Source organism: Pezoporus wallicus, unplaced genomic scaffold, assembly GCF_028554395.1.
Source record: "Pezoporus wallicus isolate ANWC-B61680 ecotype Strahan unplaced genomic scaffold, APGP_CSIRO_Pwel_v1 scaffold_6445, whole genome shotgun sequence".
NCBI lineage: Eukaryota > Metazoa > Chordata > Aves > Psittaciformes > Psittacidae > Pezoporus > Pezoporus wallicus.
The window spans coordinates 2610839-2623726 of NW_026641753.1; the positions used below are offsets into that span (position 1 = coordinate 2610839).

Below are 12888 nucleotides of genomic sequence, written 5' to 3' on the forward strand. Positions count from 1 at the left end.
TGGTCTGTGGTTGACTGAGCTTAACTTGCCCCATGGTGAAACCCCACGGACTTGCTCATATGAGCATGGACCTTATAGGAAAACACCAATATGAGCTGTTAGAATGAAGCAGCAGACAGAGGTTCGTCTCATCTGAAGACTGTTTCCATTTCTTAAGCCAAACAACTAAACCACAGCAAAGGTAACACTTTCTGGGTGGGGGGTTGCATGAGAAAGTGGGGTAGTTGTGCATTTTATGGTCTGTTTAATTTATGTGTTGGTGGTTTTTGTGTGGAATCCTTGTATCATGCATGCTCCCCTCTAGTTTAACCAGCTTTTTCTCACAGTAATACCTACAACTGCTTCTCTGGAAGAAACAGTGGTGTTCTTCCCTGTGTTAATGTGATTAACGTGACTGGTGGTTTGGTGTTACAGGGGCTGGAGATTTTGCCCCATTGTATTCTTTGTGGTGTTTCTCTTTCACATGCTCTTTGGAGAGGTGAGCCAAAAAGGCAGCTGTCCGTCTCACCCTGGGCATGTCCCTCTTGGTTCTGAGCCAGACAAACCAGGCTTTACTGGGCTGCATCCCATGCTGGAGGCCAAACTGAGCCCTTCATGCCTAACTGATTACTGAGTTACCCTCTGCGCTCATGGGGATTTTCAAGCAAAGCAAGTGACCAAGGGAGATACTGAGGCAATGGCTGCATGGGTGGGTAGAGCTTCCATCTGCCACTGTGGTGAGAGCAGGAGGTGCAGGGGTGGGATGTGTGTTAGGGCTAATGTATCAGGGTGTTATTGCAGACAGCAACCTCACTGTGTTTCACCCCTGTGTCCCCTGCATCTCTGGGAGCTGCTGCTGTCCCAGGCTGCCTGGGTGTTGCCCCGTTCTGTCTGTGCTGGGGCAGTAACATGGTGAGGGGCAGTGGCAATGTGGAGGGAGTCCATGGAAAAATCACAGATAAATAGGTGATGGTGGAAAAACCCTCGGTGCAAGGAGATGAGGAGGAGCCCAGGCTCATGAGTGCTGCTCTGTACTATCCTTCAGGCTACACACTGTGCTTTGCACTGGGGCAATGCTCAGAGCTGGTCCCTGGCTCTACCAGCATCCCAACCTGACCCATCATCCCATCTCACAGCCTTCTCCTTTTTCCCTTGCCTGTAGCTGCCCCTCCTTGGAGATCTCCATCCCTCTTCGTCAAATTAGCCCAGTGCAGCCACAGGCAAGAGCATTCCTGGATGGTGGCTGAGCAGACCCAGGGCTGTTGTGGGACAGAGCTGCACTTGATTTTGATCATTCAAAAGCCTCCTGCTTGCTCCCTGCACCTCCTTGACTCTTTGTCTTTGTAGTACACAGGTGATGTCCCAGCCAGGGGGACACGGTGACAGTGCTGGCTCCTCGCTGCCTTCCCTGCTCCTCTGGCACACAGAAGAAAGGTGTGGGAAGGTAGAAATATTGACTTGGTGTGTGTCCAGCTCCTTCTTTCTTCCACTTTCTGGCCTGGGTCAATCAAGGCCACTGGGCCAGGGCTGGGTTTCCAGCCAGACTCAAGCCTGAGCCAGAGCTCCATCACAAAGCCTCTGTCCCCGCATCTCCTCTTTAATATTTATGTCCTGGCTGCAGAGGTCAAAAATACTTCTAATCGATAAAATAGTTTGACAAAACCAATCAATAGAACATTATAAACAGTGCTGAAAGATGGAGGAGAGATCCTCTGGCTGTAAAACAGTGCTGCTGTGCGAAGCTTCTCTGGACAAGGTGCTTGAATTGCTTTCTGGGCTGTGAGTGCACACTGAAGCCAGCTCATGTTAAGTTTCTCGTCACCACCCCCCAAGTCATTCTCTGCAGTTGCCCTGATCAGGCAGTCTATAACAGATCCTCACAATAATGTCCCCCATTGATGTTCTCCTTTTGACCTTGACTCACAAGCTCTCTGTTGATTCATCACCTGTGCCCAGGCACAGTCATCCCACCATGCTTCCGTGATGCCAATGATATCATATCCCTGTAGTCGTGTACACATCTCTAATTCCTCTTGTTTGTTCCCCATACTATGGGTGTCTGTAATGAGGCACCTAAGCCAAGCTCCAAATAAAGCCGACGCATTGGCTGGAGCGGCTGAAATAGCTCTGCACTGCTCCAAGCATTTATTACAGGTGCTGGCAACTGACCAAGAGTGTCGGGATGGATCCCCCAACACATATAGTTTAAAGCTATCTTGACCAGCCTGGCAAGTATCCTACCAAAACAGTTCTTCCCCCTTTTTGTCACCGGCTCCACCAGCCCCCGGTAGACCTGGTCTCCCAAATCGAGCCTCATGTTCTAAATACCCAAACCCCTGACTATGGCACCACTGTTCTAACCATTTATTAACCTGCCAAATCCACCTAGCCTTTTTAAGGTCCTCCCTTCTGACCTGGAGGATCAGTGAAAAAACTGCCTGAGCTCCAGAGCCCCTAACCACCTCTCCCAGGGCTCTGTAGTCGTTCTGAATGATTCCTAGGCTGCTGCTGTCAATATTGCTAGCACCCACATGGACCACAAGAAGTGGATAATAGTCAGTGGGACTTAGACCAGACAGCCTCTCTGCAACATCCCTGATCTGAGCCCCTGGTAGGCAGCACACCTCCCTTGAGACTGGGTCAGGCTGACAGATGGGTGCCTCTGTGCCTTTCAAAGTAGAGTCCCCTACTACTATGACCCGCTGCTTTTTCCTGGCAGCACCAGCAGCGATCCTCTTTACTGGTGCCTCAGCCGGTTGTTCATTTGGTGCAGCCTGCATTTCCTTGTTAGCCCCTTGCAGTTCTGGGTGGGGACGTCGGGTTTTGGAGGAAGTGCCTCACTTTTAATTGTCCTCTTCCTCCTTTTTTGTTTGTTTGTTTGTTACTAGTTCCCATCTTCCTGCATTAACACTCTCCTTTTCTGTATGCGCTATGGTGGATGCTTGAGGCCCCCGCATGGTTTGGGTCTGGGGCAAGCAGTGCTGCTTCCGCTCAGCTTCCCTGACAACTTTCAGCCTATTGGCAGCATCCCGCAGCTCAGCCCCTGCTGCAGGAGGACCTCCACTGAGTGCAGCCCTGCCCATTGTGCACCCTCGCCTCAAGAGACCAGCGCAGGCACTTTCCACACCCTGCGCCCTGCGCTGCAGCCTCCCCTCATTGGCTCTGTCTGGTGCTGCCACTGCTGAGGCAGCCAGAGCAGAGCCCCCAGACCAGGCCCTATCCCTGAGGTGGGTGCTCCCCATCTCACCTGTGCCAACTGCTGCCCTGCCTGCCGTGCCGTGCCCTGTGGGTCCCTGCTCACCTCAGTGGAGCTGCCGCTCCAGCACAAGGCCTGTCGAGGGCTCGAGGCTCCCTCGATGGCTCTCACCACTCAGAATGAAGGCTGCTGGATGTGGGGTTTCCCTTGCTCCACTGCTGAAGGTTCCTCCCTGGAGCCGCTCACCTCAGCAAGTGTCGGAGTGCCCTGCACAGCCCGTGTGACGCTGCAGCCACACGCGTTATTTTTCCTTTGCTCAGTGAAAGCCCATGAGATGTAAACTGTGACGGTTCTGCAGATACCACAGATCACTTCCTTGGCAAAGTATTTGGTACATGTATGTGTTCTGTTGTGGGCTGCAGCTGTAGGTGTGAACCAGCAGGGCCCCTCCTGGAGAAGGTGAGTGCGTGGTGCCTTGTGTGAAAGAACAGGCACCGTGCTCCTGCCCAAAGCTTAAACCTCATGGTGCTATCTGCTCCTGGAAGGTGGAGACGGCTTAATTCAGCAGCTCAGATCCTGGCACCATGGAAGAGAGGTCCAGAGCTGTGTGTGAGGGAGCTGAGGATGTGGATTTGCAGACCCTGGGGCTGGCAAGTGAACAGGCAAAAGAGAAAAACCTAGTAACTGCTGTGCTGTACCGTATTGGGGATGGGTGCTGGGTGGGCCGCAGTGAGCAACAGCTCGATTGTAGAGCTGCCATCACCCTCAGGTGAGTTCCGCATGGGTTGTTCATATCAGTAATTACTGACTTGGGAGCATAGCCCGTGTCTCCTCATTGCGTCAATCCCTTGTGCTGCTAGGGGTTGATCTACCCAGGGACCAGATCATGTCCAGAAAACCAGCTGGACTTTGCAGAAGACTCAGGGCAGTGAGAAGAACAGGGGCTGGGCTCTCCCACCCCAAGAAGCCCCAGGTTAAGTTGTTGGCTGTGCTTGACATTACTGTTAATAGGTTAAGGTGTGGGGCAGCTGAGTGCCCTGTGCTGCTCACACACCAGGGAAGGGCCTGGAGAAGGCTGAACTGAACCAGCCTGTTCTCTGGGAATCGCTAAGGTCTCTAGGCAGGGGGATTGCCTCACCTTACTTAAGGTTCCCACTGGATTAAAGCTCCTGGTGTTAGATATATGTATTTATATTGCCACTGCAGAGCTAACGGTGCTAGGCTCTACGGAAGCATTGTAAATATGAGTCTTTCCCTGTCACCTGCACTCGTCTTGATTTTAGAGTACTTGGTGGTACCTGGAGTATTTAACAGCACTTGAGCTCTGACTAATGGTTACAGATGCACATAAGACAGAAAGATCAGCAGCTCAGCTGTCTGATTAATATGTAAATGTACCCAGTTATGTGTGACTGCTGTTAATGAAGTAACTCACACTTCTGCCTCTATATATCAAAGGTGATTGATGGAAAAGTGCTTTAGGTGCCTGTTGAAAAGTGTAAAAGTTGTTTTTGTCTCTATCTTCCCTTTAAAAACAGTCTGTAGACCCAGGGCTGAGATTTCCTAAGGGAGAAAAACCAACCCAGTGAGTTTAATCTAAACTAATCCAAATTGTTGGCCAAGCTCCTGCAGTATCTGTAAATTCTCGGATAGGAATAATCCATCAGGATCTTGTATAACAATCCACATGGTATCTTAAATAAACCTCTTTGGCTGTAGCTTGCAGCTGACACCTACTGTGAATTATTTGATGATACTTTATATGAAGGGCTGTAGGCTGAAATGAATGTTGTGGTGAAGGCAGGAGGCCCCAGCCCACTGAAAGATGTGCCTGCACTGCTGCTTGCAGCCCTGCTCCCCAGCCTGCCTTTTGCTGGGCTACACCAAGCAGTGATGGAGGGATGAAATGGAGATCTGCCTGCCCTTGGTGGGATTCCGTTGCTCATGAGACTGCCTGTGTGTCTCCTGGTCATGCAAGAAACGTTGTGTTTGTAATCCAAAGACTAGCTGTTTCCCTTTCCTGGTGTTGCAGTGCATGGTTTGTGTTGGAGTTAAAGCCTTGGGGTGGTGTCTTTGTTGAGTCGGTACGGTTTTGCCCTTTATTGATTATTTTTAGGATGGTTTTTTCAGCTTTGAAAGTTTCCTGAGGTTTCACTGTCTGGGGACACTGAGCAGTCATCTGGTCTTCAAGTTCTACGGAACTGTATTAAAAGAGAAACTGTTACGGAATAGAGCAAGTTGCCCAGAGAAGCTGTGTCTGCCCTATCCCTGGCAGTGTTCAAGGCTAGGTTGGACAGGGCTTTGAGCAACCTGCTCTAGTGGAATGTGTCCCTGCCCATGGCAGGGGTTGGAACTGGATGAGCTTTAAGGTCCTTCCCAGTCCAAACCATTCTGTGATTTGTGCAATGCAAAGGGCTTTCCAGCTGGGGAACAAACACTGCCTGGGAGCTCAGACCTGTAGCACAGGGTGATGGTGGCTGTGCCCAGTAAAGGGCTGTCACCCTCTGCATCTACCCCATACCCTGGCCAAGGAGTTGGGGCAGTGAGACAGGGACTACGCCTCCAGCCCACAACCCTGTGATGTGCCTTTTCCTAGTGGGGAGGACAGTCCTGGAAACACCCCTGAGAACACCACCATGAGTCATATCAGGCTTTCATCCTGCCCCTAAAAACCACTGTGTGTGTTTCAAGATCACTCTGCAAAGTAAAGACCATTACACTGGAACTGGCTGGGGGAGGGAAGGGGGGGGACAGGTTTTGCAGTGGTAGTGAAATTTGGGGCGATGCTGCAAGCAAAGCCTTGCAAAATGACTGCTCCCTGGGACAGGAGCTGTAAAATGCTCAATTGCTGCAAGATCTCACACAGATAACATGTACTACAGTGTGTGGCTGTCAAAGGGGTTTAAAATTTTCAAAACCTGGCATAGCTCCCCTTTGGTTCATTTTGCTTACTTTTGCAGGAATTTTAGGGGCTCAGAGCACACATCATTATCGCCTCCTTTCCAGGCTGTGGGGACTCGCAGCCTATCCCCCTTGGCAAAGCCCTGTCCCAGCAGCTTTCCCTATAATGCATCTTGCATTGCTGTCTCCTGGTCATAGTATCTGGTAGCTTGCTAAGGCTAAAATTGCTTTGTCCAAAATTTTTCATGCCTCCAGCCAGATTGCTTTTAGTGTTGGTTTTAGTCAGGCATTTTCTCAGAGCAGCACTTGGAGTGCTGTGAAGTTTCTTTCTTAAAGATATTTGTTAATGTTCCCTCTATCAGCAGAAATTGGTGTGCAAAGGCAGGGGAGTGACCTGGCAGAAAGGCGGCTGGTCCCGATGCCACCAGCAGCAACACAAATCACAGCCGCGTAGGCACTGCCCTCAGGGCTGGTTTCAGTTTTGGAGAGAGGAGGATTTAGGACAGAATACCCCTTGTTTTGGCTTGCAGGAGAGCTCTACAGTGGGTGTGAGGGCAGCAGGGTGACCCGCGGCTCCAGCCGCGGCAGCTCAGTGCTGGTGAATTCCAGCTCCTGACCACCATTTGGACATTTTCTCCTTAAATAAGCACCATTGCTGGCTCTGAAGGTTTTTCATTGCCATTATTTTTACTGGCAATCACTCTCACAACTTTTTCCCCTAAATGCAGCAATCTGAACACACGCTCTAACGTTTTAAGTGCTGGTTTCTTTTATTTTCTTCTTGTTCCTCTAATGCAGGAGAATCAGCTCCTTGTAAGCACTGGCACAGATAATGGTTTATTGTATTCTGGATGACAAATTGGTTTAAGATAATTATTAGGCTGATGTTTAAAGCTTTCAATGCAAATCAATGCAATTAAACATGAAACAATACTTCATAATTCATACAGAGAAAGATCTTTGTCTGCAGCTAATGTTTCAGAAGATGTTACATGAGGATTGTTCAGTTCCTCTTATACCAGTGTCCAGCTAATGGGTGCTGAACTGGGACTGTAACACTGTTGTTTCTCTCTTGATGTCTCATAGGTTTTCCTGGTCATTCTCTTTTGCTCACTGTTTCTGAGGTAAAATACAGCTACTCCTTCAGGAATTCCTAGGCCTCTGTCAGGAATCCCATCCTCTCTAGAATGTGTTTCACAGCATTGTATGTGTGCTGATGCCCCCACTGTGTAAGGAGGGGTGTTCCCGGCCAGCTGGAGGGGCAAAGCCACCACGTGAGAGGGTCTCCAGCACTGATCCAAAATGCTGAGGGGCTGAGACACCCTTCTTCTGTTTCTCCATGACAGCAGGTGGCTTCAGCATCTTGTTCCAGACTTGTGTTATCCTCCTGCTGTAGGTGCCCTGTGCCGCCTCCTCTTCCCACCTTCCTTGAAAGGTAGGTCAGAGAGCAAATCAACGGTTATTTAGGTTGTGTTCCATGTGAACTGGTCTGTTCTTCATATGGGAGATGTTTAAGGGTTCAAAAATGCAAAATAGTAAAAAACTGCCAATCTCCAGGACAGATTGGGTAAAAACACAGTGAAGGATACAGTCCTCCATTGAAACACTGAGGAGATGAGTCTTGTCCATCACCCGCCTCACACGATGAGGTGTAGGACACTAGAGTTGATTATTTGTTCTTGCCCAAGATGATTTGGTTTCACATCTCCCATTTTTGGAGATGTGCCTCACTTCTCTGGGCTCCCCTGGGTAGGAGCGTTTGCCCTGCTCCCATCTAATCCCTGCAGTGAGCAGCAGGAGGTTTTGTGGGCTGTGAGGGGATGACCATGGCTGGTGGGGTCAGACTGCAGCAGAAGAACAGCAGTCTGGGTTCTGACTTTTATGTCAAAATTTCTGACAGATTTTTATCCAGTGAATATTTGTTGGTTTTGCAATGGAAATATTCTTAGTGTAGGGTGAACTTTAGGAACTTCAGAAGAGCTGGTCACTCCTTATTAAATGCTATTGTATCTCACAGACCTAATGTATCTATATCTATATATAAATATGGATGTAGTATATTCACTTTGCTCTCATGTGACAGGTAACTCATGTATTAATAATTACAGCACAGATCTTAGATCCTTCTGGGTGGCGAGTGTCCAAAATTTCTTCAGTTTGAACCTGTCTTAAGGCTGCAAATGCTTTGATCCTGCATTGCAAAAATAGGCTTGAAGTTATTCAGGAGACATCCAGTATTTCAAAGCCAGGTTTCTTAATTTGACACTGCTTTAAAACTTGGCTGCTAAGCAGAGCCAGCCTCTGCCTCCCTTGCTAAGAGGGGGTGTTATAGGTGTGCACCTTGAAGTCCTAAAGCAACCTCATGTTGAATTCAGCTTCACTCTGTCATTTGCATTGCAGCCATAGCTGGATCTTTTATGGCAGATTTTTTTTCTACCTTTCAATTCTAAACCAATTTAAAGCCTTTTAATGGCAGTAAGTGTACACCTGATCTACCATTTTCAGGCTGCAGTGTATGTTGTCTCACAGCAGCATTAATTCCAGCACCTGAGGCTGGAGAAGGGCTTGCTGCCGTCAAACTGGTGAGCAGCAATGGATCTGTGCTATTTAATTAGAAGCAGCAGCTGCTTCCCACAGAGCTGCTCACACACTGCCCGGAGGCAGCTCAAGTGCCAGCTGCCCTGCAGTGCATGGGCCAGCCCTGTCACTGCTTCCTACCCACCCACAGTGGGTGAAGATCCATCAGGGGGCTCCTCTGGTGCTGTTCTAGGCACAAATCTGTCAGATCAACCTCTATGTACAAACCCCATCATTTTTGATCTGAGGTTGAGCATAAACTTGTTCTGGGGACCCTAAAGATAACATAGCACTGAGTGGAATAAAAGATTCAAGCCCACATTTTCCTTCCTGTAGGAGACCACTGCTGGGTTTTGCGCTACAAGTCGCTCTGGGTTTGAGGAAGGCTTTTGGCAGTCCTGGTAAGTCTTGCTTATTACAAACCACCTGGGATGGCAAAGTTGTTGCTGTAGAAGGGACACTGCCTATAAACTCTCCATGTTTACCAAAACCAGTGAAAAATCGTCAAGGAAGAATGTATACTGGCAATGGTTTTTGAATTTTTTAAGGGCAGAAATGAAACCCTATGTTTTGTGGTACGGACATAAACCACCAGGAAACCTGTATCTGTCCAAAGAGGTATAGTGCAGGGTCTTTTTCTTTCCCACTCTCTTCATCCCTGGCCATGTACACAGGTCAAACACTTCTCATCAGCTTCTGGAATACTCAAGGAGAAGGAGGGGTGGGGGAAGGGAAGAAAAAAGAGGAAAAACGCAGATAAAACTGGAAGCAGCAGGACGTGATGGATGTATTTGCATATCATTTTGCATTTGACAATCATAACCTACTTACAGGAGGATGACATCAAGGTCTACTCTGTCAGCAAATCAGTTTTAAGACCTTTGTTTTTTTTTCCTCAAACTAAGTTTTCTGCAGTTATTTTCCTTTATAATGCAGGCCCACCCAATCTACCTACTGGGATTTATGAACTGAAGTTTGGCATAGAATTTTTTATCTGTCATGCCAAAAGTCAGAAACAACCACAGCCTTATTAAGTGGGACTGGAAACTGTGGGGTTAAGGGATAATGATGAGAAATGTGCCTGAGCTAGGGATGTGGGCAGTGGTCAGACACAGACAGCTTCGTGGGGTGGGTTTAGTCTTTAATCAACCAGCTTAACAGCACCAACTGCTGCAAGCCCCCACGCTGGGAGAAACCAGTCCCCAGCCCCTTCTCTTGAAACATTTCCTTGTTTAATTCTGGCTCCAAACCTCTTCTATGTGCAAGAAAATGGATTTTCCTTTCATATGGAAAGGAAAATGATGCAAGCAGAGTTCAGTAATTTTCACAATATATTGGGAAGAAGAGGCATATATTTGGACAGGTACCAGCTAAACTCTGCAGAAGAGCCTTTGATGCAGAGAAGGTGCTCGATACATGCAGAAACATTCAATAAATATGCCATGTTTGGGGAAAACCAATTTCAGCTGTGGTCATACTGCGAGATGGAGAGTCTCACGGTGACCCCATGTGTCTGCACAACACGTCTACTACTGCACGCTCTGCACCTGTGGGTCAGAGGACTGGTCACTAGTACCAGCCCTGCAGCTTTGTGAATGGGTTGTATGGATTTTCAGTGGACCTTGGGTTGCCACGGTTGGGCAGCAATGAAAGCAAGCTGCTGCTGTGCCAGGTTTGGAAAAACAGCTGGGGACAGCCCAGCTTGATACCTGTCCTAGGCAAACATGCGTGCGAGGGTATGACTAATGAAGGATGGAGAGTTCTTCCATCACTGTAGGGTTACAGAAAAGAACTTGATATCTTTTTAATGAGATTGCAAATTAGACTGCTAAACGTAATAATATTGTTGTAATTTACAGAGATATTTGATTCTTCAAAGCTATTGATTAAGGAATTAGAGTAGTATAAAATTAATGTAGTACATACTGAGTGAATTTCAAGCCAGTGGATTTACAAGCAGCACAACACGGCAGCAAACAGGGGAGCAAGGGAGCATGTTTCTGCCCAGCTCTAGTGGGGCTCAGGTCTTGCTCTTTTACAATGTAACATGTCTGTCAATGGTTTTGGGGAGAGAGTGGAATATTCATAGATGACAGTAAACTAGAAGGAAGGTGAAGAATGAGGCAGTAAGTCGCTGAGGTTGAGCATTTGGGCTTTGTAGCTTGGCACAAATAAACAGTGTTTGTTTTCAAATAAGGTCAAACGTCAAGCCCTGCATCCTGGAGGCCAGGAGCCAGGCTGTGTTTGCAGGGCAGGGATTTCTGCTCAGACAAGCAGGGAGCCAGGGAATGACTGAGAGATTACAATGAATTAAAGTTTCTCATCCAGCACTGTAGTCTAAAGGTATGGGGATAATTTTGGGGGGATAGAGAGGTTAATTGCAGCTCTGGGAAGGAGGTGCTGTGGTCTCTGTGTTGGATGGATGACACATGAATATTTTTGAAACGTTTGTTCTCTTCAGGTCTCTTAAGAAAACCACTGCTGCTGTGGAAGGATGCAAGAGGAGGTGGGAGAGCACCATGCACTGCGGTGTCTGCCTGGCAGAGGGAAGGAGCTGCGCAGCCGCTGTCATACCTGGCTGAGCAGGGCTGGCTGAGTGGCATGTGTGATGCTCAGCACAGCTGATGTCCTGTGCCTCACTCATGACTTGATGGCCCCAGTGCCTTCAAAGGTGCTCTGAAGAGATGTACAGAAACACAGCTCTGGTAAAGGCTGCCAGAAGTAGAAGATGATCCCATTATGGACAGCTGAAGGTTAGGCAAATGCAGAGCAAAGAGGTGTTCCCCAGAGAGCAGATGTGAGAGCACTGGGAGGGTGATTTGCTGCTTGGGGGCTCAGAGTGAGAAGTTATCCTGCTGGTGGGTGATACAGGAGCTGGTTACAGGGGTCCTTTCTGACATTATAATCTATGAACTATGTAGCATGTTTCAAATAATCCCTGCTGGTGGATTAAGTGTGTGACAGCTAAGCCTAGATGGGCTTTGTCCCTCTAAAGCGAGTTGCTTGTTCCCACTTCCTCGCTGTGGCTTTGTGTGCTCTGGACGCATCAAGGAATACACAGTCAGGGGAAAGCAGAGGGATTGAGATGATACATTTTGCATTTCCCCTTTGTTGCTGCCTTATCCTCTTCCATAGGTGCTTGGTGAGAGCCAGCTGCAGCCTTCAAGCATTAGAAATATTTAAAAATCATCCCCCTTGCTCAGGGTAGAGGTGGCAATAGCAAACAATGTTCCCTGAGAGATCAATAACACCCTGCAGGAAGCTAAATCGTCCTTTATTAATCTGATGAATTAGCCTGATACAGGAGAGAAGAGATCAACAGCATGGAAAATAAATGCATGCCCTGAAGCAAAGCTTGTCGGCTATAGAAATAGAAGTGTCTTTCCTTTTATCCATAATGAATAATCCTGAAAGTTAGGCTAGGAGGCCAAAGTGACTTCTGAGGTTTATCAGTGCTACGTGGATATGGAAACTTGCTTCTTCCTTTGAAAAGCAATTACACAATCACGCAGAGACAAGCAGTTTCCCTGCTGTGCTGCTGGATTACAAAGCTTGAATGTCTTCCTCCTTATACTTCAAGAGGGCCTGATTCAGCAAAGTAGTTATGTACATGTTTCAGCATCAGAGTCATTCAAGGGAGCTCAGCTTTAGCCTTGCAGATTCAGGATCCTAGTAAAAGGCAAAATGAAAAGGCATCAGACTTCCATCTTGTATTGAAGAAGGCAAAAATGAGTTTTTCATCGTAGGGAAGAAAAAGCAGCTTCTCTGAGCAGCTACACTGAAGAGACAGCCCTGGCTTTTCCCTGCGTTCATGAGGGCAAGTTGTACATCACCAAGAACTGCTATGACTTTCTCTCTGAAAATGGCATGATTAAGCCATTCCTTATAAACTATGGTCAGATATTTGAAAGTCTCTACACTGTTGCATTGATTTTTTTTTTTTTTTTTTTTTTTTTTTTTGGCTTTCAAAGGAAAACATTCAGTTTGCCAGTGTGGAGAAGACTCCTGCTGTGATTCGTGCTCCTCCTTTCTTTTGGGAACATGGCACAGCATCACCCAACAATGCTCTGCCTTGGCCAGAGCAGCCCAAACCCAGCAGCTCTGTAGATGGAGCTGGGGCAGGTTCCTGTGGTTGAAGGAGAGTTCTGCTTCCTGTAGCTGCATCAGCTCTGCAGTGCTTGCAGGAGCTTTTGCACACCTGCTGATTTCCTAGTAAAATAAGCACGAACTCTCCT

At 47.8% G+C, this 12888-nt stretch overlaps 1 long non-coding RNA gene across 1 annotated transcript; it reads left to right on the top strand.

The window, feature by feature from the left end:
• Window positions 1-6595: 6595 nt before the first annotated feature.
• LOC130607795 (uncharacterized) lies at window positions 6596-11223 on the top strand. The gene is made up of 3 exons (XR_008974357.1): window positions 6596-7511; window positions 8990-9054; window positions 11115-11223. It is a non-coding gene; the product is annotated as an uncharacterized LOC130607795 (long non-coding RNA).
• The last annotated feature ends 1665 nt before the right edge of the window (window positions 11224-12888 follow it).